The sequence below is a fragment of the Herpailurus yagouaroundi genome, unplaced genomic scaffold, assembly GCF_014898765.1.
Source record: "Herpailurus yagouaroundi ecotype Mexico unplaced genomic scaffold, PumYag 248, whole genome shotgun sequence".
Taxonomy (NCBI): domain Eukaryota; kingdom Metazoa; phylum Chordata; class Mammalia; order Carnivora; family Felidae; genus Herpailurus; species Herpailurus yagouaroundi.
This window is the reverse complement of record NW_024412465.1, coordinates 4226983-4253877: the sequence shown is the minus strand read 5'-3', so window position 1 is coordinate 4253877 and position 26895 is coordinate 4226983. Positions and strand designations below refer to the sequence as shown.

At 44.9% G+C, this 26895-nt stretch overlaps 1 long non-coding RNA gene across 6 annotated transcripts in view; it reads right to left on the bottom strand.

Moving 5' to 3' along the window:
• LOC121020163 (uncharacterized) overlaps window positions 1–26895 on the bottom strand; it is a 108228-nt gene that overhangs the window by 56073 nt on the left and 25260 nt on the right. For all 6 annotated transcript variants that reach the window (XR_005785986.1, XR_005785987.1, XR_005785990.1 and 3 more), the window contains exons 2-3: window positions 11490–11648; window positions 367–496 (exon numbers count right to left, since the gene is read on the bottom strand). This is a non-coding gene — a long non-coding RNA (uncharacterized LOC121020163). The remainder of the gene's footprint in view (window positions 1–366; window positions 497–11489; window positions 11649–26895) is intronic.

Here is a 26895-nt window from a genome sequence, read left to right as displayed (position 1 = left end):
CGGTCGAATGGCCCACTCTTGATTTTGGCTCAGGTCATGATCTCATGGTTCGTGAGTTTGAGCCCCGTGTTGGGCTCTGTGCTGACAGCTCAGAGCGGGCTTGGGATTCTCTCTCTCCCTCTCTGTCTCTGGCCCTCCTCTCTCACATGCTGTCTTGCTCTCAAAATAAATAAACTTAAAAAAATGCAAATGAATTATTTGAGGCAGTCAAAATGAAACAAAATCAGCCGTGTCCCTCTCTGCACAAATGCCATGTGGTGTAAAAACCATTAAGATCCTACAGGCTGTGGGTGTGGTGTCTTCAGCTATGAGCCCATAGCAATCAATAAGAGAAAACGAGTGATTTCAGTGGGAATAGTACTTTACCCAGTAAGAGTGATTGAGTGAGTTGACCTTGAAAAGCATCTTGGATTTGACGACATAGGATATGAAGGGGCCATTCCTGGTCAATAAAAGCCCATACACACAGTTCTTGGAAACGCTTAGGTTCTCGACTCTGTGATACACAAGTGGAAATGATAGAATCAGGAAAGTGAATGTGAGTCGAAGTGCGAACCGAGTTCAGACTCAGTTACAAATAACCGAAATGAGAATTTTCCCCAGACACGTAGCAGCAGGTGAAAATGTTTTGGGTTTTACTCCACAGGCAACAGGCAAGGAGTAAAGGTTTCCATGCAGGTGGTAGACACAGTCAGGACACGTGTCACTTAGGGACTTTGAGCTCCCCAAGCAGAGAGGACACGGTAAAAAAAAATGTCCTCACTCCCTGCATCACAATATCAAAGGACCGCATTTGTACAGAATAAACTAGGGACACCAATGGAGATACTCCAAACCAAAGAGCAGTGATTAAATTTTTCATTTGCAACCTGAAATAGAATTTTCAAACTCATTAGAGCAACTTAAATAACATGAGAAATGATTTTTTAAAAAGTTGGCTGTTGACTGGAATTGGAATCATGCAGCTACTGTTATTATCTTGAAGATAAAAACTAACCGTGAAAGTGACAATCCACTCTCTTGTGAATTTTATTAAGCGAAGTAGAGATGTTAGGCGTACACAGTGAGAAATGATAAAATCCACTCTCTCTTTTATTATCCATTTAACAAATATTTAGTGAGAGTTTTCCATATGCTGCAGACTGTGAGAAACAGCAAAATTCATCAGCTTTGGCCCCTAGAGGATAAAAATTCAGTGGAAAAGACAACACATCCAATAGGTGGGAAGCCAAATGTGACGCATCCGTCTTAGAGACGTGTCTATATCTTTTTTTTTTAATTTTTTTTTCAACGTTTTTATTTATTTATGGGACAGACAGAGACAGAGCATGAACGGGGGAGGGGCAGAGAGAGAGGGAGACACAGAATCGGAAACAGGCTCCAGGCTCCGAGCCATCAGCCCAGAGCCTGACGCGGGGCTCGAACTCCCGGACCGTGAGATCGTGACCTGGCTGAAGTCGGACGCTTAACCGACTGCGCCACCCAGGCGCCCCATGAGACGTGTCTATATCTTTGCTGGAAAGAGAAAGTGCATTTGTTCTGGTGGGTGGAGGTGATGCAGAGAAGGGTTGACTTTTATTAATAAAGTTTGTCTTTATTGAATGAATGAATGGAAGCAAATGAGGTGGGCCAGCAGTTTGCAAAAAGACTAGAGGAGAAAGTTGGTAAATCAGCACTGATGTGGACAAGGAATGCCAAGAGATGACCGATGAGTTTGTCCTCGAAGAGATCGTTGGACAAATTGTCCAACAAGTGGCTCAGTCCAGTCATGGGGATAATAGTCAATAGGAATGCACTCAAGAGAACATAAAGGAGAGAAAAGGGAAGTTAGTGAATTTCAACAGTGATTGAGGAGTTTTTCTGTGAAGTTGAGCAGAGGAAGGTGGCGAACGTGACCTCCTGTAACATTTCAAACTCACTTTGAAATTCAAGATCGTGTACCTGAGGGGGCGCCTGGGTGGCTCAGTCCATTAAGTGTCTGATTCTTGGTTTCGGCTCAGGTCATGGTCTTACGGTTCATGGGACTGAGCCCTGGGTGGGGCTCCGTGCTGACAGTGCAGATCCTGCTTGGAATTCTCTCTCTCCTTCTCTCTCTCTGTGCCCTTTCAGTGGTCATACTCTGTCTTTCTCAAGATAAATAAAGTTAACAAAATACAAAAAAAAAAAAAAATGAAATGCAAGATGGTACCATTTGTGTGATTGCTGATGGAAACAACAAAGCATGGAGACCCATGATCAGGGCGCCCAACTCAGCAATGGATACTGGTTGAGCTGCGGGGCAACTGGCTGAGGGTCAGTGAGGGGACCTACCCCACATTCCACAGACGTCTTGTTTACCAAGCGACAAGGGCAACATCCATCTTGCAGGGCCTTTGAGGAGATGAGAGAGAAACAGAGGAAGCACCCAACACAGATACATCTTGGAGAGAACAGCAGTGATGGTGGCAGAGGGGGTACAAAAAAGGGCAAGGTGGGGGGAAGAAGGAAGAGAAGGATACAGTCCAGGGGAGCGGAGGAAGGAGAGTGGAGGGGAGAGGGAGAGCTGTGTCAGAGGAGAGGGAGGACCAGAAGGCCACAGAGAAGGATGGGGAAGTAAGGAACCAACAAGCGACGAGGACAAGCAGGGAGAAGAAACCCCCAAGAATGGCATTTGATGGATGATGTGGAAATTTTCATTTAGCATGAGCTGAGGAGGGAAAGGTGAAGACATCAGCAGGAATGGGAATATAGGATTCTTATGAGGGGCCCTGTGTGAGGAAACAAAGGAGGGGTTCCACTTGTCTTTTGAAGATGTTATTGAGGACACAGTCAATGCCAGGCTTGGACACTGCACGTCCATCCGCAAAACGCCGCTGGCTGGCAAATAGTAGGATGACCACAGCACGGATGACAGATCAGTCCAAAGGATTCCATCTTGACTATAAAAATGATGAAGCCATTAAGACAAGGGGGAGCCCCATGAGAAGGGTTGGAATTGGGGATGGGATGATTAATTAGGTTCGAGATTTGTTGAAATTTAGGTGCCGGCAGGGTGGCTGGCTGGAAATATCTGGGAGACTTTTGTCAATGTGAATCTGGGGCAAAGAGGAGAGGCCATGACACAGATATCTGATTAGGGAACAACGTGCATGGAGGTGATGATTAAGGGTGCTGAGGTTGTGTTGTTTCACAGTAACCGAAACACAACAGAAGCAGACTTCCACAAAAGAGGCCGGTTGTCACCTGGGCCAGCCAGCCAAGGATGGGACTCACGGACTGAACCTGGCGTGTATTTTCTATTCTCTGTTCTCACATCTTTGCTTTTCTCCTTTATTTTATCTTCTATCTCCTCCTCCTCCTCCTCCTCCAAGTCTGGAGAGAAAAATCAAAGCTTTGTCTCTGGGTTGGTAAGTTGGAGATCTCGTGGGATGACACTCTGGGGAAACCATGAAGTCAAGTGCTTATATAAGATGGGAGTTTAGAGAAGGGGCCCTTGGGCATAGTAATTTGGAAATCAACCCATACAGAGATGGGATGTAAAGCGTGAGGACGAATATAGTTACCTACAGAGTAGATGGAGGGAAGGGCCCAGAAGTCCCAAACCAAGCTAGTCGAGCTCCCCAGTGTTAAAAATTGGGAAGAAAGCCATGGACAGAGATCATAAAGATCAAAAGATCATAAAGAACCATTCAATGAGGTAGGAAAATGAGCTCCCAGTCATGGAGGGAAGGATGGACTCAAGGGGCGGATGGACAGCTGAGTGGAATGCTCCTAAGAGACAGGTCCTGTGGGCTTGGTCCACAGTTATCTTTGGAGATGAAAAGGCAACTTCATTAACTCAGATACTGGCAGGAATCAGGCTGAAGCAGGCTGCTCTTGAATAGTGCATGAGCACATAAAAGTCAAACTTGCTGGTGACTCTGTGAAGATATGTAGACATGGTTCAGAGAATTGGGGGTACGTGGTTGGAACACAAAAGGGAGATCATCTCATTTCAACTTTTTTTTTTTTAATTTTTGTTTGAGAGAGACAGAGAGAACAAGCGGGGGAGGGGCAGAGAGAGAGAGGGAGACACAGAATCCGAAGCAGGCTCCAGGCTCCGAGCTGTCAGCACAGAGCCAGACACAGGGCTCAAACTCACGAACCGCGAAATCATGACCTGTGCCGAAATCAAGAGTCGGATGCTTCGCCAAGTGAGCCACCCAAGCGCCCTATTATCTCCTATTTCTTAAGGGGTGAGTCATGAGATTAGGTGTACATCTTGAAACATCGTAACTATATCCATAAATGAAGAAAGAAAGAAACAAGAAAGAAAGAAAGAAAGAAAGAAAGAAAGAAAGAAAGAGGAAGAAAGAAAGGGAGAGAGAGAGGGAAGGAGGAAAGAAAGAAAGAAAGAAAGAAAGAAAGAAAGAAAGAAAGAAAGAAAGAAAGAAGGTAAGATTTCTCTGGGCTTCCTCTTCATATCCCTACTCCTTTGGACAGGATTCCAAAGATTGAGCATGAATGGTAAAGTGTGCCAGACTTCTTGAAAACCAGCTCAACCCGTTTTACCCCAGTCAAAATATTTTGCTTCTCTGAGCTATAGCTGACTCATGCATGATGTGGCACCTTTAACACCTCCTGTGTAGAGAACAGAGAAACACCTGAGGTTTTTAAAGAGGTGTGGTACGTGTTAAACCATGGTGGCCATGAAGGCAACGCATACATGCAAAACATTTTGTTAGGAGAACTCTGTCTTGTCCTTAAGCCTATGGATTTGAAAGCCAATTCCTCCTTAGTTTGTCTTTTATAGAGGTTCCCAGCTTAAGAGAACACCTTTAGCTAAGTTGCTAGAGGCGATGCCCCTAATTCTTCCTAGGGCACAAGGTGACATCTGTGTTCACCCAAGATTGCTCGCTTCTGTGCTGTAGCCATAGTCAAACTTGTCCATATAATAAAACTTCCCTGCCTCAAAGTCTTACATTGTCTTAAGGCACTTGGTTCCCTTGACATGTCTTTTTAACGGATGGTTATGATCAGAGCCCATGTAATTCTGTCACTGTTTTCAAAGAAGAAAGTTTAATCCAATAACTTCTTATTAAATTTTTAGTCCTCAGAGTGGCACGTGTGAAGGATATTCAAGGTAAACCACCTCATATCCTAATTCCACTGCTGGATACCCTCATCCTTCCTCATGAAAATTTATTTCGGGCTAATAACAAATTCTGGTCTTTGTTATATTGTTGAGGATTTCTGCACGTGAGCTTTGTTGATATGCTAAGTTTATAACCAATACTTTATGCTTGCCTAACTTATTTTCCACTTAGAAATGAATGATAAATAGATAAAGCCCTAAAGAAGAAAAATTGGATTTTAAATCACTCAGTTGTCTTATTAAAAAAAAAAAAAAAAAAAACACCAGGCAATGATTACAGTTGGAGCTAGACCAGACATGTATTCACTCTGTTGAAGATGGAAATCGTCATGTTATTTAAGTGGACATTTCTTTGCTGTCTTGCCGTCTCTCCTAGGTAAATTTAGATTTACAAAATTATTGAGTATGAGAGCACTCAATCCTCTGCACTGTTTGGAAATTCAAATTCCTTTAAGGCCAGGGGTAATAATAAAGGAAATGGTGGAGAATGTAGGGCACTGATGAATGTGTCCGGGGCTTGAAGTACTTACAGGTTAAACGTTTTAAAAAACCATTTTGCGGGCCAAGTGCAATATACTTGGGAATTCAGATAGCCCATGTGTCTCCTCTGGCTCGAGGTCGAAGCTCTACCTAAACCACCTCCTCTATGTTTCAACTGCATGTTCCTAGGATGCCGAGGGTGGGGCACTGGCCCTTCCCTTCAGTGAAGAGTTGCCTCTTGTTTTTACGAACTGTGTCAAAGGTCCAAGATGGTGGCCATGTGGTGCCACCAAGGTAAGTCGGGGTGAAATAGCATATGAATGCCACGTCTCATCCGCTGCCTCCAGTCCATTCTCCTTGCCACCCTGCACTCTCCCTTTGAGATATCGTAGAGCAATGTTTGGGAATTGTGTCCCTTATGTACGTGGGGTTCTCTCTGTTCCTCTGTTGAATGGCTAGGTGGGCTCCCCACGCAACGGTAATGTTCTCTGGCTTACTGCATCGTATCTTGCCAACACTCCCAATTTCTGTGACACAAAAAACCAAACCAAGAATAGCAAAGAATCTCCACTTACCAGAGACAGGACCTGTAAATACAACATCTCAAATTTACTTCTTGAAATGGACATATGGGGAGATTCCTTTTTTCACGGACTGTGGTCTCCCAACATGAGAAGGAATACTACCCAGCCCCTGTGCGACATGGCATGGGATACACGTAGAGACCTTGTGCGGCGTAAATTAAAAGCTGATTTCCACCACGAGGGCAGGCACAACTGGATGCTGCCACTTTTGACCATATATGCATGAGGGATACATACTCAAGCCGGCAACTCTGGGCGGTGACCCTAAGTCAATCGATATAATTTCTGAAGACGAGTCATAATGCCAAATGATTACACCACAGTTTATTCAGACATGGCTCCTTTGCTACAACAAGCATATATGGGTCTGTTTTCGTTCCTTGTTTGTGTTACAGGTGTGTTTCTGCTACGGTTGTTATTTTTTCCTGCCACTGTCATCAACCGTGACCTGATTGGTACTTTTCCCATCCATTCCTGTCTCTGCCATATTGGGGAGACATTCCTAATATCTCATGGTTTGGGATGGTATTTTTTCTTCCCTAAATGCTGAAAAATATGGCTACCTATCTTCACATTTATGTGACTATATGTGAGGGCAATGAGATTAAATGAAGACTAAATGATTTCAAAGTAGGTGAGCACTCACTGCAAAAGAAAAAGTTCCCCATAAATGTGCAAGATTATTAGTTTTGGAAAATGGTTATGCGGGTGGATTGGTTGCAAATGACTGATCCTTTGAATGAAACGGCACTGTAGCAACATGCCACTATTGGACTTATTGATTGACTGAAGACACTGTCCTATGGTTTAGGTAGCAGTTACTATTATTTGTAAACAATTATTTCCCTGTGATGCAATAAACCATGGTATCTGACACGTTCTTCAAGGGGAATCTTGAATCTGTGGGCACTGACAGATGCAGTTCTGTCTTTGTGATCACTTACTTTGGTTCAACGTGATTTATTTCCTTGTGGAGATGTTAGGAGGCCATGCTGGGATAGGATACCAAGGGAAGGGGGAGAGGAAGTCTGTCTCTAAGAAGTTACTATATAATTCACAGATGCCTACAATTATAGAGCTACTACTGACTTTAAGGTCAGTGTGCTCCATTCCATCATTTGAAAAATCAGAAAAAAATGGACTCAAGGGAATTGTTAGTGGTTGTTAATATTTCTGGGATCACAGAGCCTTGGAGCATCTGATTCACATTATGAGTCTCTCTCTAGAATAATGCATGCATGCTTCAAACGTTGAACATTCTCATTTGGTTTTAAGGGTCTTGCTACAGACTTTTATCACTGGCCTTTAGGAACCCTGAGGTTCAATGATTTCTCTAAGGACACCCAGACGGGTGTCATGAGATATGCCTGAAAAAGATTCTTTGGTTGGAATTGAAACCACATATTTCAAGAATAGAGAACCAAAACTTCTGCCCTCATGTGAATGTTCCCTCTGACACAGAACCTCCTAGGGGCACCTGGGTGGCTCAGTTGGTTAAGCTTGTGACTCCTGACTTTGGCTCAGGTCACGATCTCATGGTTTGTGGGCTCAAGTCCTGAAGTGGGCTCTGTGCTGATATGAGGGACCCTGCTTGGGGCTCTCTCTCCCCCTCTCTCTCCCCCTCCCCTGTTCTTGCTCACTCTCTCTCTCTCTCGAAATAAATAAATGTAAAATAAATAAAATAAAATGAAACGGAACTTTCTATCTCTGCCTCAAGATATTGACATGCTCATTCTCAAATGGCAATTCAAAATTTATAATTGGTGTCACATTGGGATTTTTGATTAAGTCCTACTGCTTTCCTTAGGTGTTTCTCCTTCTTTATTTTTCTTTATGCTATTATGTTCCTACTGTGGTAAGATATTCTTCATTAGTATGGAAACATAAATAAGGCCCTATTTTACCCATAAGTGGGTCACCACCTACTGTGGACAGCAGTATGCATTATCTGTCGACGGTGTTTCAAGAGATGCTAAGTTACGTGTCACTGCTGAGATCTGAATGTCTCGACCCACCTTCATACACTTACTGATGTCTTTGCAGTCTTCACACAGGGGAAAATAAACATTTTGTGAATGGATGCCAACTACGTCATGCCAATACCTGCATGCATCTTTCTTAGGATGATACGATTTCACATTATTCCAACCAAAGGAACCCCCAAATTATCACAATTCACAAATTATGCCAGCCCAAGAATCCTGTCAAATCCTCATGGTCGAATTTTTTTGTTTGTTTGTTTTTGCACCATTTCTGCCCAAGATCCTGTGCTCCATTCTTTTGAAACAAATACCCAATTTTAGGCAAAACGTGCTGTCTGCCCTGGCCCATACCTTCTATATCTTTGACAGGTCTTGAAGTCTCTTGTCCTTAGACGCGATCACTATTTGTAGTTTAAAAAATCAAACTTAAGTCTAGATCAGCAAAATGAGTTACCCCCAGTTTTGGCGAGAATCTAAAACAGCTTTCATATAATAAATGCCATATCATGTGTGGAAAACTCTAATGTACTCAACATCATTCTAATACCAAGGAAACTAGGCTGTGCTCACAAAGGTCTTGCACATGAGAAGGCATCAGTTGGTCTGTTACCAGCATCAATAAAGAGGATATGGCGGTAACATGGAAAAGCACAGCTCAACAGACTCAGTTCCGTAATTTTGGGGGGAAGGAAATCATAAGACAAAAAGTATGTTCCGGTGTCTCAAACCCCAGCCCAATTATCACCTCGAAAGAGAACAACCCAAGACCCAAACCTGGCTTCGTTGAACGGAGTCATTTTCAGATATGTTGAGTTGGAAACCACAAGTGGAAATGCTAAGTGTTTGGTAAATACTGAGGAAACATCTATGAAATCCCCCTCCGGTAGCTTGTGTGAGAAAACGCAACGGGAGAATTGGAGTCTCCGAAATTTACATTTCCAATATGCAAGAAATAAATGGAAACAAAGCAAACAGATTCTTTTTAAGTACAACTTCTACATCTTTAGGGTAATGAGGTCGCTACTCATTCAATGGAGATGGCCTGAAGTCACTCTGACACGTCAGAAAATAGCTTGGATGTCTGGGCAGCTACGCTGGTCACCATCAAAAGCAAGGAAGTATCATTAAAAAAATTTTTTTTTAACCTTTATTTATTTTTGAGACAGAGAGAGACAGAGCATGAACGGGGGAGGGTCAGAGAGAGAGGGAGACACAGAATCCGAAACAGGCTCCAGGCTCTGAGCCATCAGCACAGAGCCCGACGCGGGGCTTGAACTCACGAACCGCGAGATCATGACCTGAGCCGAAGTCGGACGCTTAACCGACTGAGCCACCCAGGCACCCCAGGAAGTATCTTTTTAGAAATATTTAACTCCGATACGCAGCTGGGCCAGCCAGCAAACACTGACCTTACGATTAAGGTATGCGTTTTGAAATTCTGGAAAACATTTAAGTCCCGTATACAAAGGAGCCAACCAGCAAAGACTGACCCCGCAATTAAGCTTTGCATTTTGAAAATTGACCTTGGATTCTCAAATGCTATGTAGGGATTTTGCACTGGGCGCTCGCTCCGTTAGTATGTACCTTTGAATGGACGCTGCCCTCCAGTTTGCTTTAACCAGATTCTCAACGGCTCTGCCGAGTGTTGGCCTAAGAATTCTGTCGCCAAGGTTTAGGTCTGCATCATTTTTGTTAGGGTGACGAGGATCACTCCCCAAGCCCTGTTCTGTTCCTTTCTGGGTTTTTTCCTACCGACAGTCCCTGCCTCTCAAGGAATGTTTGCCCACACGTCCTCTTCTGGTCCAACCTCCGTCCTTGCAGCCAGTGCTAAGAAATCAAACGTACCAACTCCTTCAAAGGTTCCAGGATGAGTCTGACACTTCATCATCCTCGAAAGGAAACTCCTTCATTCTGTGTTTCAGCATTTAAGAGGTTTCTGAAACTGTGATTTTAAAACATTCGAGTCTATATTCATTTATTTATGACTACCACGGTGTTATGTCCTATGGTTGCGCACCGAGAGTCTTGAGTATCTTGTGTTTTCTGTGGCAGGCTAGAGAGAAGATTTTTTTGAGGGTTGTTTGGGAACCTTGCCATTGCTAATAACACGGCTGTGCAGAAACAAATACTTTATTTTCTTCCAAACAAATGACTCAGAGTTGAACCTTGCAGGCGTTGCCCGTAAACATTCATAAGCTTTGAACCCTACGAGGCTCGTGACTGATGCACCAGCCAAGGACAGGGAGCTGTTTTAGTGCTGACACGACACTCACAGCTGCACACGTGTCTCAGAATCCCCCTGCCTCACATAAGATTTCTCCCCGAACCTGTGCATTATTTGAAACTCCAAACTATTAACGAAAATGTTTTAACGTGTATTTCATAACCACCAACACTAATTTTCTTCTCAGTATTGATTAACGCCCTACCGTAGGATGCTTTTAGCAGCCTTAAAATATTGTGTTATGACAGATTTTGATGACAACCTGAGGCGCCACGTTTTTAAAAGGTTTTGCCATGTTTCACAGTTTAGTCCTCTGGTTAAGAAGTCAAATGAATCCATTTGGGTATACTCAAAATTAGCGAATTATGGCTCTCCCACAAATAATTAGATGCTAAAATACAGTGACTAAATTAAAGATTGTTATTCATACATAAATTAATGAATTTTTAAATGAAATATCCCACCGTTGTAAAAAGCTGTGATTATCTAATTCTAATTAATTTTCCACATGATTACAAATAACTCAAGCTTCTCCCTTCCACAATTATTTGCATGTCTTTCCCTGTACATTTCTATACTATCAGACCGTCTTAAAAATTAATTGAAACACATGAATGTTGCAGGCAAAGGTCGAAGATAGCTATTACGCCTGGCCGTATATTTTTACAGAGCGTGTACCCTGTGAGCTTATTTATTTTCATATTCACGGTGTTAAATTAAAGAGGCTGTTCCCTGCTTGCCACGGCTTGGGACTGGAGAAAGGGTAAGGTACTCCACGCATAGGTGACTGCTGGCAGCAGATGGGGACGGCTGTCTGGTGAACAGACCTTCCTTTCTTCTCAGTTTTTGGGAGGCTGATATTGTTTAAACGACACGCCCTGGAAAGCTCAGCCTCTCCCCAGCCCAGAGCATAAGGATCATTCGATGTGGGCCAGACAAGAGACTCTCACTTTCTCTTTGGTTGCGAATAATTTAGGAACAGCCACGAGACTGGTTTCTGATCACAGACAAACATTTCCTTCTTCGTATTCCTGAGAACTACGTTCCTTCCCTTTGAAGACCTGGACCCTTAGCCCCTTTCCCCTAATTCAGAATGACATATGTACCTCATTTTGCCTGTCGTTGGAATTTCCGTGTCTGTGTGGGTTCCCCGTACGTAGTAAAGTAAACGTGATTTTCTCATGCTCATCTGCCTCGTGTCAACTTGATTCTTAGTTCAACCAGGAGGACCTTGAATGGCAGAGGAAATTCTTCCTCCCCAACATCTGAAAATGGGTATAAAGAACAAGGAAAGAAGAGAGATTTGTTTGTTTGTTTTTTAATTTTTAAAAATGCTTTATTATTTTTGAGAGAGAGAGAGACAAAATGTAAGCAGGGGAGGGGCAGAGAGAGAGGGAGACACAGAATCGCAAGCAGGCTCCAAGCTCCGAGCTGTCAGCACAGAGCTGGATGCGGGCTCGAACCCACAAGCTGTGAAATCATGACCTGAGCTGAAGGCAGACGCTCAACTGACTGAGCCACCCAGGCGTCCCAGATTTGGGGTTTTCACTGGGTTAGGGCTTGGTGCTGGGGTAAGCTTCCAGCTGGCACAAAAGAACAGAGAACTGGGCTTTTCTATTAGTTTTTCCTTTCGTGGAGCAGAAGGACATAGACAGGCATGAAGCTAAAAAACTATGAGGGGTACAACAGGGAGAACACGGAGTCCCACTTTTTATTCCAAAGACAAGAGGATTAAGAACTATGGCCACACACATCCTGTGTGCAGCTTTCTCTCAATTTCCCAGTTGCATATCTGTAATTTTAATAAAAATATCAGGAATTAGTAATTACGTAACATTTGTGAAGGTACAAATCCCATGATTAATTTGCATGACGCATCATGGAGGCAGACATACCATGAACAGTACACTTAGCCATCGCCACGGCAATGAGTGATAAAAATGAATGTCACCACGTGTTCCCACTGGAACTGGACTGCAGCCACGGGACGGCAGATCCCAAAGGATGTATGGAAAATGGAGTGTTCGCTGATTTGCGGGGAGGAGTGCCCTTCATCAACATGGCTGGACACCTTGGTTCATTAAGGTGGCTTCTCCAAGCACTGTTCCTTTGCTCCCGGCTACCTAGAGACTCCAGCCAGTGTTTAAGGGTTAACTTGCTTCAAGTTAACACACTCCTTCTTTGCTGACCTAAGGCCCTTGATCTGTAACGGAACTAATTTACTTCCTTTGAGATCTGCAGTCCGGTGGCTTTTGTGGAGCAAAGGACCTGAACGTTCCCAGGTCACAGAGGCCCACAGGTCTGTTTGAAGGCCCTTGGTTTTCTGATAACCTTGGCCATCTTTGAGCACATGTTTTTGTTTTCTTAAGATCACACAGATGACTTGGCTGACCAAGCTGTGTGCATTTGTTGAGCCTGCCCTCCTGTGCAGAAACAACAGAGTGCCTTTGCACAACATTCCCCCCACCTGCCCTGCCTTTGGGGGTTCCAAAGAACCAGACCTTGCAAAACCACTCCCTGGGCACCGAGAACCAGAACTTCTCACACAACCTCAAAGCACCAAGAAAACTCTGTAGCCGAGGTCGTCGAGCCTGCCTGTTACCAGGAACATCACAGACCACTGCACTCCCTTAACTGATGAAACCCTTTAAAGACCCATGGGCCAGGCAGAAATCAGAGTTGGCTTTTGGACAGGAGTCTGCCTTCTCCCCAGGTTGCTGGCCTCCTGGGTGAAGCTGAAGTTCCTTTCCAATGAAAACTCATCTTTTGAGAATTGCTCTTTTGAGCGACAGGTGGTTCACCTGTGTTTGTTAACAAATCCTGCAAGAAACGCTCTTGGAAACAGTGAGGAGGCCAGGGGGCAGAGGTGAACACAGCAGAAGAATGCATCAGAACCGGAAGTGGGAGGTGTTCAGAGGATGCTGGGGGAGCACGGAGGGAGGGGGTGGGGACATCAGGCTGGCTTGTCGGGAGCACAACTGTGAGGACCCTGCCTCAATGTCCGCGAAGAACTGAACGCTGACGGTGAACAGGGATCCTTGAGGCTACCAAGCGCATGACCGCATCTCCCTTTGCCTTTCATTTGGACAGGGAGCTTTCCTCCTTACTCCTTGATTTGATGCACATGCTATTTTCGCCTTACACATTTTTCAGTGAAATAAATCCACGTTCGCCGAGAGGGTGTGTAATCGTGAGAGAAACAGAGTATTTCTCAGGTGCTGAGTGATGATCAAATTATTTGCAATCAGCTTCCTGACGGTTGATCTGCGGGCATCTCTGAGCGGAGTGCCCGACAGTATCGTGCTCGCATCCAAAGGGAAGAGTGTGGAGGCGGCACGGAGAGAGTGCCTCCCCAGCAGCCTGGCCCCACAGGCTCGTTTCCTGCCTGCTAGAGAGCATGGCTCCTCCTGGGTGACTTACACTGCAGGTCTCTGGAACGGAGCTTCGGGTTCGGGGAAAACGTGGCCAGGGTTTTCCACCCGACTGTTTCTGTTTCCTCCATCTCCTGACTGTAGGCCACGGCATCAGTGCAGACCCCGATGGGGCAAACAGCACACACAGGATAAACATGTCCCTCGTTCATGAATGCACGAGCAAGCGAGGGAAACCAGCTTGCCTCGCACCGAGCTTTCTTTAGAACCTAGACTAGAATGTTCCAGTTCTCCGGCCACGGCTGCCCTCAAATCCCTTTTGGTGTTGCTTCAATTAAAATATTATCCATCATCAGGGCGCCCGGGTGGCTCAGTGAGATGGGTGGTGTGAGATGATGTGTCATCATCTCACAGTTCATGGGTTCGAGCCCCACCGACAGCTCAGAGCCTGGAGCCTGCTTCGGATTCTGGGTCTCCCTCTCTCTCTGTTCCTCCCCTGCTCATGCTCTGTCTCTCTCTCTCCTCCAAAAATAAATAAAAACATTAATAAAAAAATTAAAAACAAAATCCTGGCCAGAACAGCTTCAGTAGTGTGATGAGATCATCAGTCAAATGTCAGCTAACTGGAGCCCACACGTGGTTGGAAAGAAAGAACATGGACCCAATGCTTTTCTGCTTGTTTTACCTAAGAGTTGGGGGGGGGGGTGTCTAGAGAGGCAGACCAAAATGCAAGATCAACACTGGAGGCCTTCTTCCATTTTTGACTCTTATCATCAGGGCAAGATTCGTATTAGGGTGAAAGTCTTTTGTTCTCAAAAGTTCAGGGGCGCCTGGGTGGCGCAGTCGGTTGAGCGTCCGACTTCAGCCAGGCCACGATCTCGCGGTCCGTGAGTTCGAGCCCTGCGTCGGGCTCTGGGCTGGTGGCTCGGAGCCTGGAGCCTGTTTCCGATTCTGTGTCTCCCTCTCTCTCTGCCCCTCCCCCGTTCATGCTCTGTCTCTCTCTGTCCCCCCAAAAATAAATAAACGTTGAAAAAAAATTAAAAAAAAAATAAAATAAAACAATTCATGGGGCGCCTGGGTGGTGCAGTCGGTTGAGCGCCCGACTTCGGCTCAGGTCATGATCTCGCGAGGTCTCGCGTGATCTCGCGTGAGTTCGAGCCCCGCGTCGGGCTCCGGGCTGATGGCTCAGAGCCTGGAGCCTGTTTCCGATTCTGTGTCTCCCTCTCTCTCTGCCCCTCCCCCGTTCATGCTCTGTCTCTCTCTGTCCCAAAAATAAATAAACGTTGAAAAAAAAAAATTAAAAAAAAAAAAGTTCAGAAAGGAAATGAATGCTGTGTTTGTGGGATACGCCCACATTAAAAGATACCAAAGATAGGTTTTTTTGAGTAAAAGAAAGAGGAAAAAGTTAGTTTGAGAAGGCATTGCACGTAATTGTGGTAATATTACTCTCACAGTTACGATAGTAAACACGTCTCGGGGAAGGACAAAAATCTCCCACTGACGTTTTCGTACATTTTCCAGAGATCCAAGCAATCATTTCTCCTCCTCGATGGCATCCACTTAACAGCCTAGCCCATTAAAAAAATCTCTCTCTCTATATATATATTTATATAGAGAGAGATATCTATATCTATATATATCTACAACAACTGCCAGTGTCAAAATAATCACTTCCGAGGGCCCGTGTCCCTGCCATAGTCCATCACAGCAAGGAAACCCCAAGAGCCTTTTCAGAGCTGACACTTGCCTTGGAGAGAACCTAACTCAGATCAGACAAAAAGGCATCGTCAGCCAGGCAGGTGTCTACAGGAGTCCAGTGGGCTCTCTCTCCTTCAGCACTGTGTAGACACCAGTGCTGAGAATATTCATCACCCATTAGCATGCGTAACCATGTCCTTGGCCCTCCGGCTTGCTTCTTGTATTTATAAATGTTGCATTTGAAGACTCTTACACAAAAATAAAGGCTGTTTACTCCCCCACGCGCGAGTTCCGGAAAAGCAGAACTGTCAGGCACTCACTGCAGAAGCGTCCACGGGCAATTAAGAGCTGAGGGTGGAATTAAGAGCAGAGAGGGATGTCAGAGCCACGTTGAAATGTCTCATCCTTTCTGCTTCTTTCTCTGAAAAGCTCCCTGGCATAATGGCTCTAAATTATTAGCAATTTTGATAGACATTCCTCCTCCTCAACCTTCTATCTGACACATCTCATGTATTAAATATCATAACAGCAGGCCCTGGAGATAAAGACTTCGGAGAATACCATTTGAAAAACCATAAATTTTGTAATATCAAGAGCATTTGGGGGGGGGGCGGTAAATAAACACTTTTAAGTCATGCATACCCAGTCTTTAAGAATGCTTTGCCGATGCTTGAACGAGGGCTGATATTTTCCTGGCGAAACCATGGACACACTCTTGTAAAAGACGTGTCCATCGTTTCTCATCATCATGGCAAGTTCATTTGCAACTTAACCAGCACAGTGGAGGGTTCCAAATAAGGTAGCCACGTGGATCAGCTACACGGGCTGGAATGGATTTCTGTTGGCCTGATGTTAAGACTGGTGACTCAGGTGCTATCAAGAAACGGAAGTTTCCATTGGTGGAAGCAGAAGAAGACACATTGTTCTTTCAATTCTCCGGACTCATCGTTCCAGGGGCGCCCGGGTGATTCAGTCGGTCGAACGTCTGACTCTTGGTTTCGGCTCAGGTCATGATCTCACGGTTTGTGGGTTCGAGCCCTGTGGTGGGGTCTGTGCTGACAGTGCGGAACCTGCTTGGGATTCTTTCTCCCTCTTTCTCTGCCCCTCCCCTGCTCTCTCTCTCTCAAAGTCAATAAATAAACATTAAAAAATAAAAGACGCATCTTGCCAGGAAAGGCCAATATGCATTTTTTTGCTGGGTGATTAGCTTGATGTGACAATAGGTTGCTTATTTATAATAGAACCTCAAAGCCCCCTGTGATTCTGAATATATGCCTTTCTTGACTAGGAAATTATATATTATTAAAGTGGACGGATACATTTTATATCAATACATTTTTACGGCGAGTTTACAATCTGCTGCATAATTTGTTGCATTATCTCATCTCATCTTTTTTATAACTCTATTAACATTTTATTTCTATTTTATATATTGACAAATTAAAGCTTACGGACACTCAGTAAACTGCTCAAAGACAAAAAGCCATAGCATGTGTGGATCTCGCTGTATGTCATTGGGGCTCTCCACCAGAAAGCCACTGACATTTTGGACCAGACCATTCTTTCATGGTGCACTCTAAGTAGGAAATTTTGCAGCATCCCTGGTCTCTACCCACTAGGTGCTGGAGGCATCCCACACCCCCAAAGATGAGAGCTGGGATGTCTCCTGACATTGCCAAGTGTCCCCTGGGGGCTAAAATATCCCAAGGTGAGAATCACTTGGATTATTTATGGAGACTAAAGACTAAAATAGTGCTTTCCAAAATGTCCTCCAAAGACCAGAAACTTCATTCTCTCTTGGGAATTCTTGGTGCTGCAGTTTCTCAAGTGACACCATGGCCCTACGGACTCAGAATCCCTGGGGGGGTGGGGGGAGGCATCAATCTGTGTTTTTAACAACGATCCAGGTGGTTCTGATGCTCTCCCTGAGTTTGAGAAGCACTGGATTAAATTCCCTTTATTTTATAGGTTTGCAACATTCACGTGTTATAGCGGGAGAGGGAGAAAAGAAGAAAGAAAGGAAGAAAATCCTACCAGTTTTCATAGAACATCAGATGCTATTTCAGTTACCTAATAGGTAATGGGTATTTGGATGAAAAGTGTCCAGGAGGAAATCTCCAATTTATACCTCAGTGCCTTTGTTTTCTTCGTCAATAAGAGCTGTCTTACATCACAATTGTGAGATGTTAAGAATCCCGACTTGCATTTTAGTGGTCTTTGACTGGTGAATACACTGATGAAAAAAATAGGCCATCTCGGTCACCTGGTCCTCCAAGGAGGTGCCACGGTCACTGGCTCCTCTACTGAAGATGAATTTCTGGACGACTGAGTAATGTAAAAGGGAAATAATTTGCAAATTCCTCCACAGTGAAGGGACGGCCAGGCTGGCCGTGGTGGGAGGGCGTATGAGTGTTTTTTTGCCTCTGTAACAAATGAGCACATACTTGGTGGCTTAAAACAACACACATTTGTTCTTTTATGGTTCTGGAGGCCAGAAGTCCAAAGTGAGTCTTGAAGGGCAGATTCAGTCCACCTCTGCTTCCGTGAGGACATCTTCTCTCTACATTGATCTTCAAGTCCTCCTCTGATAAGGGCCCCTGTGACAACAGTGGGCCCACCTGGATAATCCAGGACCATCCCATCACCTCAAGATCCTTGATGTGATAACATACTCAAAGCCCCCTTTGCCATGGAGGGTGACCTATTCACAGGAATCAAAGCTCAGGTTGTGGACATCTCCGGGTGATTGTTCCGGGGGCTTAGTTCTCCTCCGTTTCCCGGATGTAACCACGAGGCAGCTGTCAAGACAGTGGCAGTTTCCTCTGGAGGCCACTCTCCTTCCAAGCAAATGGGGACGCGTGTTGTTCCCGAGTCATGCAGAACCCTACTGTATGGCCCAGGAAACGTTGCTGTGTAGTCCTCTGGAAGAATCACCACATGCTCTGTTTCTGGCCACCCCTTAGTCACAAATGAAAGAGGAACAGGGGTGGGAAGATGAAAGAAAACATTTGCCCATCCAGAAGACCATTTATTCATACTTCCCAGTAATCTGGCTCTTGTTAGATGTGGGGGCCACCATTCTAACCATGACTCCACTAGTAACTATCCTGTGCAATGTGTCTTCCTCTCTGTGGACTTTCTCTCATAAGTAAAACAAGCATGAGCTGCCTCAGCATGTTAGTGTGATGACTTCATGAACTATTGAAAGAAAAATCCTTAACATGACGTCTGCAATACTGCAGGCACTCAATGGTGGACAATAACATTTTTGGGGGGGGACTTTAAAGGCCACCAACTGAATCCATTGAATCTCTACTGTTTTCCTGTTTGCTATTCATTGTTAGTAAATAGCGCTCAGGTGCCTCGTCGCTTGTAAGTCTCCGGCACAGAAATATTATCAAGTCAGGGTCACTGATTTCAACAGCTAAAATCCTGATCTAAAAAAATGGGAGTCGATTTAATTAGCAAATATTCATTATCGAGTCATGTCCAGTGGGCTTGTAATTGATTTCAGAGTAAAGGAAAACAAGTCAACTGTCATTCTACCTACTGCGTGTCCCCAACAGCTGAGCACCCAAAGGGCTTGCTTGTTGGAATTGCATTTGAAATAGGGAGATTCAGAGTTCTTCTTGTGCAAGACTGCAACCAGCTTCCCTTTGATCATATGGACCATGCCTACCACAGGCGCACCATTTTTTCATACGTCCTAGGTGTGAAGGGTGTGATTTTTCTAAAGAATGCATATCTCTTTCCATTAGCAAAGCAATACGCATTCTCATGGAAAACCTGTAAAATGATCATCACTGGGAAGAAAATCCATTTTTCAGTAATCCTTTCTCTAATAAAACTGGTGCATTTGTTAGGGTACCTGGGGGGCTCAGTCGATAAAGCATCTGACTCTTGATTTCTCCACTCAGGTCATGATCTCATGGTTTGTGAGTTCGAGCCCCGTGTCAGGCTCTGTGCTGACCGTGTGGAGCCTGTTTGGGATTTTCTCTCTCTCTCTCTCTCTCTCTCTCTGCCCCTACCCCACTTGCTCTCTTTCTCTCTCAAAAATAAATAAACTTGGGGCGCCTGGGTGGCGCAGTCGGTTAAGCGTCCGACTTCAGCCAGGTCACGATCTCGCGGTCCGTGAGTTCGAGCCCCGCGTCGGGCTCTGGGCTGATGGCTCAGAGCCTGGAGCCTGTTTCCGATTCTGTGTCTCCCTCTCTCTCTGCCCCTCCCTCGTTCATGCTCTGTCTCTCTCTGTCCCAAAAATAAACGCTGAAAAAAAATTAAAAAAAAAAATAATAAAATAAATAAATAAATAAATAAATAAACTTAAAAAAAAAAAAGCCCGGTGCATTTGTTGATCCCAGTTATTTTATTCATGTTTTACACTGTTGGTCTCATATTCTGCCTAAAGAGCTACGGACCATGGCATGGAGTGGGAATTAATGACAGTAAATTTATCCAGTGATGGAGGGCATGATTATATGGATTGTTCTATGTAAAAATGACTTATAAACAGTAAGGCGTCCTCTATGTTTAAAGATTTGTATTCAGCACTCCCAAGTGCCTAGAGCTGTTTTAGGTGTCAGGAACAGAGACAACCAATATATTGGTTAGTTGTAAAGGAAAGCTGGAATTGTGAAGCATCCAGTATATTTCTAGGCTCCTGGGAAGCATGTGGGAATCACTGACGAGTACTGCTTGCAATGCAAGCAACTTCTGAGACCAGTTACTGTTTCTGGGGCAGAGATCACTATGTGTGATGTGATCTCGTTCTTATTTTCACCCTGGTTTTTCTCATTTTTACATTGTTTTCCTTTATACTCAGGGAGGGAGAAGTGGTCTGCTGTGTTCTCTCTATACCAACAGTTTCATTTTCTTCGAAATCTGTGTTGACTCTGGTGACCTTGTTTTCTATCTGTTTTGTTGCTTGGCTCACTCCTGCCTCACTTATGTGCAATGTAAGCCATGTGATCTTCTGAGAAAATGACGTTTAACTTAAGCCCCTAAGTGCAGGACTCTGCACATAGACAAGGACATCGTCATCTGCTTTTCAACGTGTGGGATATTTACATGCTCGATGTAGCACCTTCCTGCTACACCTCTCCTGTGAGCAGACTCATTTATCACTACAGTGACATACATGGTGGTCAAAAGCAATAAACGAGCACTTGCCGCAACTTGCAAATGGAACCGTGTTGTATTGTAATGCCAGGAAATATTATATGGCAATCAAAAGAAATCAGGCAGGACAAAGCCTAATAATGTTCAGGAAACATTGCAATGCATTAAAGGAAAGAAATGAAATTGCTAAAATAGCACAAGCTGTAGATCACACTTTTATCTCATTTTCAATATTGATTTTTGAGAGAGAGACAGAGCACGAGTGGAGGAAGGACAGAGAGAGAGGGAGACACAGAATCCCAAGCAGTCTCCAGGCTCCGAGCTGTCAACACAGGGCCTGATGGGGGGCCTAACCCACGAACCCTGAGATCATGACCTGAGCCGAAGTTGGACACTTAACTGACTGACCCACCCAGGCACCCCAAGGTGAATTTCTTGAAGGCACTGTGGCAGGAAAAAGGAATGAAGTACGTGTAATAAGTATTTACTTATTACAGTGTGTGTGTGTGTGTGTGTGTGTGTGTGTGTGTGTCTGTTGGATGGTGGGGGATAAAGGGAGATAAAGGGGATGAATGAAAAAGGGAAGGAGGAAGGGAAGGAGAATAAAAGAAGCAATGTGTGGACCAGTAATGAGCATATGTCATAAATCAAGAATTACTATTTCACTTCCATGCAATGAGTTCACATTCTAAATGGGGGCGGAGGCACCACTGAAAGCATGAAATGATGGGAATTCTAATAGGAAGAAGGTCTTCAGGTTGTGCAAGGCTCTGGTCGGCTGAGATTTGAGAAGCATGGCTCTGGGCTGTCATTCCAGGGATGGGAAGTGGTGTAGTGCAAGGAAAAAAGAGGACATAACGTGAATGAAGAAGTGTTTTGAGCACAAGAGTTTTGACTTCTAGTTTGTGTGGGTGTCCGTGTGTTCATCTCCCATGTCCTTCTCTTCCTTCTTCTCCGTATGACATTTCACCCACACACATGTAGAATTTAAGGCTGGTATGTATGCCTACTATGTGTCTCTGACGTGCAAAGTTATTCTGTCTGATTTGCACAACATCATTTATAAGATCTTTCCGTGTCAACAAATTGCTAATGTGTTCTCATATTACACCTTGTTCTTATAGAAATGTGTTAGTTCATGTCTTAATTTATGTGTGTGTAAGGTTTTCCAAGGAGATGTAGGACATCTTCAAACTTTTGTTATCAGACGCATCTATTACACGTTTTGACCCTATGTAATTTATCTTATCTTTTAATGATTTTGGTTTTTAAAAAAATTTTAATCATCATTTATTTTTGAGAGACACAGAGTGAGCAGGGGAGGGGCGGGGGGGGGCAGCTGTGCTGACAGCAGAGAGCCTGACTCAGGACTCCAACTCATGCACCACAAGATCATGACCTGAGCTGAAACCAAGATTCAGACGCTCAACCCACTGAGCCACCCAGGTGCCCCTAAAGATTTTATTTTAAAGTAATCTCAGGGGTGCCTGGGTCGCGCAGTCGGTTGAGCGTCCGACTTCAGCCAGGTCACGATCTCGCGGTCCGGGAGTTCGAGCCCCGCGTCGGGCTCTGGGCTGATGGCTCGGAGCCTGGAGCCTGTTTCCGATTCTGTGTCTCCCTCTCTCTCTGCCCCTCCCCCGTTCATGCTCTGTGTCTCTCTGTCCCAAAAATAAAATTTAAAAAAAAAAAAAAAGTAATCTCTACACACAATGTGGGGGTGGAACTCACAACCACAAGATCAAGAGTCACATGCTCCACTGACTGAACCATCCAGGTGCCTCAACCATATGCAATTTAAAAGTGAAGCAGGTGGTTACTTATTTGTACTTTATGATCCTTCAACTACTAGCAATAGTTTTGTTTTTTTTTTTAATCTTAATGCCATCATGGAATTTTGAAGGAAATAGTGAAATTTCTCTTTGGACGTTGTGTGTTTGATGTTGGGCATCACAATTAATGCAACACAAATATTTTAACCCGCCCCATGCGACGTTCCACGTTCTATTTTGAGAAATCTGATCGACAAGCTGGTAATTGCATTGGACACGGGCTTTCAATCAAGTTGGGCACAAACTGAGCTTCAGTGGTTCGTGGAGGACCATGATAATTAATCATCGACTTTCCCATAAGATACTCCAACATCCCCTGGAGACACCTAAGTATATATCAACCTCTTCCTGGGAAGGGTTAGTTACTCTGAGAGCATAAGCCTGTAATTGTATCCTTTTGAATTTTACAAGTGTGCCTTGTCAAAAGGCTCCCCTATGGTGACTTTTCTTTTCCCCTTGGAGAAGAGTCAGATTAATTACTGTTCATCACCTTCCTGCCGGGTCCCCTCCCTAACACGGAGCAAGAATCCATCATTGGCATTCGACTTGCACGTTTTCTTCAAGCCACAGTCGATGTGCACAGACTGGTTTTAGCATTGACCTACCACAAGTTCTGCATAAGAAATAAAGATATGCTTTAGGGTTACTCTCAATGTGGTGATGATGGCAGAGAGACGTATAAGAAATGATAAATGAGTCCTCCAGATTCTACACTGTCAGGGGCCATGATGTTCCGGGAATGAGATCTTGGAGCAGCTAAATGGAGAAGACAGATGTAAAGCGGGATAGGGGAAGACACACAGGTTAACAGTATTGCCCAGTAGAACATTCTATCAATGGAGAGAGAGGGAGATGTGGGTGCCAGTTTCACCAGGAAACCCACAATTCTGAAGGAAGCAGTAAGGTGGAGGAAGGGGTCTGCAAACCAGTGTGAAGGACGGGGCATGCATTGAATCCATTCGTCTTTGGTAAGCATTAAATCTGCACGTTCATGCACCATGCATCTGTGTCAATGCAGGGCTTTTGCAATGCAAGCCCTCCGCATGCAGGCTTTCATGTCTATTAGGCTGACTGAATGATAACATTCTTTGTTAGAGTATTTTCTCTTTGGGAAGCTTTGTGGAGAGCCATGTATATATGCCACCCACTTGGAAAGCAAGTTTGAAAGAAATAGGGCATCTTCCTATTTTGACATCTAGACAATTCCATGAGTGGGGGGATAGTGTATATTATCCTCATGCTATCAATGAGACAGATGTGTTTAGCTTCTTGGAAGGAGGGTAGGAAGGAAAGAAGGAAGGGAGAAAGGAAGGAAGGGAGGAAGGAAGGAAGGAAGGAAGGAAGGAAGGAAGGGAGGGAGGGAGGGAGGGAGGGAGGAAGGAAGGAAGGAAGAAGGAAGGAAATAGGTATGCAGGTGGGTAACAGGGAGGAAGGGCATTTTCACCAGCAACAAAAGGATCACCCTGGTTGTGAAACAGAGTGAAAATGGAAATCTTGGTTTTTTTTGTCTGTCATCATGAAGATGCCCCCAAAGGAAGGAGAATATGGACTTGGAGACAAACAGGAAAGTGTGATGTTAAAATGCGATTTTGCAAATGAGCCTCATTCTTTTCAGGGCAGGAAAGCATGGTAAGCTTAAAACTCAGAACGATCGTGGGCACTGAATGGAAAGCAAGTGTTGCGATGTGAGAGCGAAAGGAGATAGTCGATGGATACAGGGGAGCCACCGTCAGTGAGTCAGCCGATTTTCTCAGAGTCAAAACGTGGCCAAGCACGTGGCTGGTGGAATGAGCACAGTTGGCTGAGCAAACTTGTGGGGCATCAGTGGGCAATGCGAGTAAAACAGAGACAGAGGGGGAAGGTCCGGTTCGTTCCTTGTGACTCAAGAGCCAAGTGTCCTTGGGGACATGGTTGAAAACTTGCGGAGTTGCTAAGCTTAGTGAAGAGTTTCTTTGGGTGTTGATGGCCAGGTGCGCGTTGGTCGGGGACCCGGTGTGGTCGAGAATATTTGCTTCGAGGGGCTTCATGAAATGCCTCCTCTTTTGGTTGGCAATTTCATCCTGCACGGATGTGCACTGAGTTCACACTGAATTGTCAAATGTCTGTGACATAGGAAACCGTCTGTAGGCTAATGGGCACCGATAGCGACCTTTGAGAGACACATTTCAGTAAGAATTAGTGAGTGCCTCGTGTTAGAATCACGTTGCCTATTCGATACAGCCCAATAGCAGTGACCTCGAGTAGAGGCCGGACTCCACATTCACCTGCTTAAAATAATGATAATAATATACGGGGCGCCTGGGTGGCTCAGTTGCTTAAGCTTCCAACTTCGGCTCAGGTCATGATCTCATGGCTCACGAGTTCTAGCCCCGCGTCAGGCTCGGGGCTGACAGCTCAGAGCCAGGAGCCTGCTTGGGATTCTGTATCTCCCTCTTTCTCTCTGCCCCTCCCCTACTCATTCTCGCTCTCTCTCTCTCTCTCTCTCTCTCTCAAAAATAAAGAAAACATTTAAAATAATAATAATAACAATAATAATAATAATATACTAAAATGAAGAAGAAGGAGAGAGAAGTAGAGACAGGATACAAAGTAAGACCAAATATTTCTAGTCTGTGATGGGTGGACGGGTAAACCGAAGTTTATTTTCTTTATGGTTTTAGTTATTCTCCTGGGTTATCACCGTAAATCTGCAGAATATCCTTATATATTTCTTTCTTGATGTATCCACTACAGAAAGGATTGCATTTATGACACTTCCCAACGGCCCTGAGCCCCTCGTCTTCAGACCAAGAGTCACCAGCTACTCATACTCTGATTCTTGTGGCTCAGATTCCTCACGCCCCCTCCCCAAAACACGAATATGTAGCAACAGAGGAGAATCACCTGGGACGTAGTTTCATTCTATCGTTGAATAAGACTAAACTGGGAGGGGGAGGGCGGATTCGTTTTTAGAGCAGTTCGAGGACGTGTAGACCCGTATGGAGGGAATTGGGTTTTACAGCAAGATAAAAACATGTAAAACCGGCTTTAGAGTATATTTAAGTAAGAGGCACGGAAAGTCCCAGCTCTGTGACTAATTTGCACTGCTGTGTTCCTGATTAGACTGGGGGAGGTTGGGAGATGTCATCCCTGTAGTTATGTGGACCTTCAGATATGCCATCAAAGGAAAGGGGCCAAGGTTTCGTCTCCTCCGTTTTGGGGGCTCATATTGCTAAAGAGCCTTTTGCATAGCCATCAGATAATTTTAAAATGTGCTTAAGGATCATGTTGATTTACCTAAGCAGACATAGCCTATGGGGGGAAATCTAGTTTCTCCTGAAATACTGCTGTGATGCTTTGAATTGTGCCATAGTCACAGACCCTCCCAAATAATCCATATGTTGAAGCCCTAAACCCAGGACCTCAGAATGTGGATATATCTGCAGACTGGGTCTTTAAAGAGTGGAGTAATGGGATGCCCGGGTGGGTTAGTTGGTTGGGCGTCTGACTTTGGCTCAGGTCACGATCTCACGGTTCGTGGGTTTGAGCCCCGCGTCGGGCTCTGTGCTGACAGCTTGGAGCCTGGAGCCTGCTTTGAATTGTCTCCCTCTCTCTCTGCCCCTCCCCCAGTCATGCTCGCTCTCTCTCTCTCTCTCTCTCTCTCTCAAGGATAAATAAACATTAAAAAAAAAAGAGGGGATTAAGGTGAAATGAGGTCATTAGGATGGGCCCTGATCCCCTAGGGCTGGGGTCCTTAAAAGAAGAGATCAGGACACAGACATGCCCAGAGGGATGACCACGTGAGGACACAGGGAGAACACATTATGTACACGCCAAGGAGGAACCAGCCTCGGCCTCACCTGGATCTAAGATTTCCAGCCTCAGCCCCGCCTGGATCTCGGACTCGCAAACTCCAGGACTGAGAGAGGACACATGTGTGTTGTTGAAGCCGCTTTGCCTGTGGGACTCTGATACAGCAGCACTAGGAAAGTACTAGGCTTGCTGAGCTGTTCTTTAGGGTAATGCTATAGGTAGAAAGAAATCCTGTTTCTAGGAGAACAATGACACACACACGATCAGCACACACAAAGCATGTTTCTCTCTGATTCTTCTTGCTTTGTGGCAAGAGTGCGTTCGAAGCTAGCAGTGAAATAAAAGAGGGAAATGGGCTGCTCTGTCTGCCTTTCTTTCTTCTGTTTCTAACGAACTGCATTTCTGGGGCTCAACGTTTACAAGTGTAAAGAGAGACACAGTTTTGAGAACCCCGTGTCAACAGCGCACGGTGAGTAGGAAGAAATCCGCTGTGCTTTTCAGCGTCAGCTTGCGGATGCTTTGGCCACGTTGCAGAGTCCTTCCAGGAGCCCAGAACGCTGATGTCATGCAGCCACCAGTGCAGGAAGCCTCCTTCCGATTCTCTCCACACAATTCCTGTGAACACCCTGAGTGAATACCAATTAGGAGACGGGAGAGGCTGGCTCCTGCTCTCCCCGCAAAGATCCGGAAGCTTCTACTCAGAGGCA